The sequence below is a fragment of the Meles meles genome, unplaced genomic scaffold (genome assembly GCF_922984935.1).
Source record: "Meles meles unplaced genomic scaffold, mMelMel3.1 paternal haplotype, whole genome shotgun sequence".
NCBI classification, from domain to species: domain Eukaryota; kingdom Metazoa; phylum Chordata; class Mammalia; order Carnivora; family Mustelidae; genus Meles; species Meles meles.
The window spans coordinates 120,422-123,755 of NW_025721155.1; positions in this window are offsets into that span (position 1 = coordinate 120,422).

Sequence of the window (3,334 nt, forward strand, 5' to 3'; positions counted from 1 at the left end):
GGGTGCAGCAAAGTCTGTCCTAAGAGGGAAGTGTACAGCCAGCAGTACAGGCCTTCTTTTAGAAACAAAACAAGTCTGAAATCCACAATGTAACATCAAGGAGCTGGAAAATGACAGCAAAGAAAGCCAAAATCCAACAGATAGAGAGAAATGATAGAGATTAAAGCACTACACAATATATAGATGTTAAAATTATATATATCGTTGAAACAAAGAGCTGGTTCTTTGAAAGAATTAACAAATTGAGAAACCCCTAGTCAGACTTATCAAAAAGAGAGAAAGCACACAAAATAAGGAATGGAAGAGGAGAGATCAAAACTAACCCCATAGAAATAGAAACAATTGTAAGAGAATATGATGACCAATTTTGTACCAACAAACCTTCCAAAGTCATTCTAAGAGGCCAGCATAACCTGGATCCCCAAAGCAGATGAATACTCCACCAGAAAGGAGCATTATAGGCCAATATCCCTGATGAATATGGGTGTAGAACAGCTCACAAACATACTAGCCAAGAAGATCCAAGAGTACATTAGAAGGATTATTCAACACGACCAAGATGGATTCAGTCCTGGTCTGCAGGAATGCTTCAATATCTGCTAACCCATCCGTGTGATACACATTAATATAAGAATGAACAATAACCATGTGATCCTCTCCATAGATGGTGAAATGGCACATGAAAAAACACAGCATCTTTCTTGAAAAGTTCCCACTGTGAGTTGGAATAGAGGGAAAACACCTCAATATCCTAAGTCACAGAGGAAAGGATGAGAGGTAATACCATTTTCCATGAGAAAACACTAAGAGATTTTCCCTGAAGGTCAGAAACATAATGGGAATGTCCTCTATCACCACTGTTGTTCCACGTTGTACTGGAAGTCCTAGCGTCAACAATCAGACAACAAAAGGAAATAAAAGGCGACCAAATCAGCAATGAAGGAATTGACATTTTCACTCTACTGTGCTCATGAGAAGACATGATGCTGGGTGTAGAACATCAAAAAGGTTCAACCAAATATGACAAGAAATGACAGAGGAATCCAGCAAAGCCACGGAATATGACATCAATGTACATTGTACTGTACTTGTAATTATACTGTAGTATATTTCTATACACTAACAATGAAGCAGCAGAAAGAGATATCAAGAAATTGATCCAACTGACAATTACATAAAAACCTCAAAGATACTGAGGCATAAACCTAACAAAGCAGTCATGAGATGGACTCTGAAAACTATAGGACACTTTTGAAAGAAATGGAAGAAGACGCATACATGGGGGAAAACATTCCATGCTCATGGATTGGAAGATAAATTTTGTTAAAATATCTATATTCCCCAAACATTCTAGACATTTAGTGTAATCTCTTTCAAAATACTGTCAGCATTTTTCACAGATCTGGAGAAATAATCCTCAAATTTTATGGAATTAGAAAAGACCCTGAAGGACTAGAGGGACACTTTCAAAATACTGTCAGAATTTTTCACAGAGCTGGAGAAATAATCCTCAAATTTTATGCAATTAGAAAAGACCATGAAGGGCTAGAGGGACATGAAACCAAACCTGGGGCGTCACAATGCCTGACTTCAAGGTGCATTACAAAGCTGTAGCCAGCATGACAATATGTTATGTGCACAAAAATAGATGCAAAGATCCATGGAACTGAATGGAAAGCCCAGAAATGGACCCTCAACTTGATGGTCAACCAATCGTCAACTAAGGAGGAATTGCCAATGGAAAAAAGAAAGACATACTCTTCAACAGGTGGTGTTGGAAAAATTGGACAGAACCATTCAGAGGAATGAAACTGCAACATTTTTCTAGGATATACACAAGTTAAACACTAAATGGATGATATACCTAAATTTGAGACACGACTACATCAAAATCCAAGAGCAGTACGTAGGCAGCAACTACTTTGGGCTCACCTGCAGAAACTCCTTCATAGATAAATATTTGGAGCAAGGGAAAGACAACCAATAATGAACTATTGAGACTTCCTCAAAATTAAAAGATTTTGCACAGCCAAGGGAACAGTCAACAAGACTAAAAGAAAAGCTATGACAAGGGAGAAGATAATTGCAAATAACTTCTCAGATAAAGGGCTAGTATCCAAAACCTATAAAGAACTTCTCAAGCTCAACAACAACAACAACAGCAACAGCAACAACTATAATAATCATAATCAACTCATGAAATGGTCAGAAGACAAGAAGAGACATTTCCCCAGGGAAGAGGTACAAATGGCCTACAGACAGATGAAAAAATGCTCAACATCGTGTATTATGAGGGAAATCCCAATAAAAACCAGAGTGAGATATCAACTCACACATGTCAGAGTGGCTAAAATTAACAAGTAAGGAAACAACAGATGTTGGCAATGGTTCAGAGAAAGGGAAGTCCTCTCACCGAATGGTGGGAATGCAAACGGGTGCAGCCACAGTGGAAAATAGAGTAGAGGATCCACAAAATTTAAAAACAGAACCACCTTACAACTGAGGGGTTTCCCAATTGCCTATCCAATGGATACAGTCTACTTATTCCAGTAGGCACCTACACCCCAAAGTTTATAGCAGAAATGTCCACAGTTGCCAAAATATGGACAAGTCCCAGTTGTCCGTTGACAGATGTTTGGATCATATGTAACCGATGAATCATTAAAGTCTATTCCTGAAACTATAATACACAATATGCAAACTAATTTCAATTTAAATTAAAAAATGATAAAGTCCCAAAAGTATGTTTTCACACTGGTTTCTTTTGCCTTTGGAGACATGTCTTGAAAGAAGTTGCCCCGGCTGTTGTCGAAGAGGTTAATGCCCATGTTCTCCTCTAGGATTTTGATAGATTCCTATCTTACATGGAGGTATTTCATCCATTTCAAGTTTATCTTTGTGTATCGTGTGAGAGAATGGTCTAGAGTCATTCTTCCATACGCAGCTATCCAATTGTCCCAGCACCATTTATTGAAGAGACTCTTTTCTCCACTGGATATTTTTTCCTGCTTTGTCAATGATGATTTGACCATAGAGTTGTGGGTCCATATCTGGGCTCTCTACTCTGTTCCACTGGTCTATGAGTCTGTTTTTCTCCAGTACAATGCTGTCTTGGTGATCACAGCTTTATAGTAAAGCTTGAAATCAGGCAATGTGATGCATCCAGCTTTAGTTTTCTAATTGAATATTTCCTTAGTAATTTGGCATCTTTCCTGGTTCCAAACAAATATTAGGATTGTTTTTTCCAGCACTTTGAAGAATGCAACTGGATTTTTGATTGGGATGGCATTGAAAGTCTAGATTGCTCCGGATAGTATAGACATTTTAACAATGT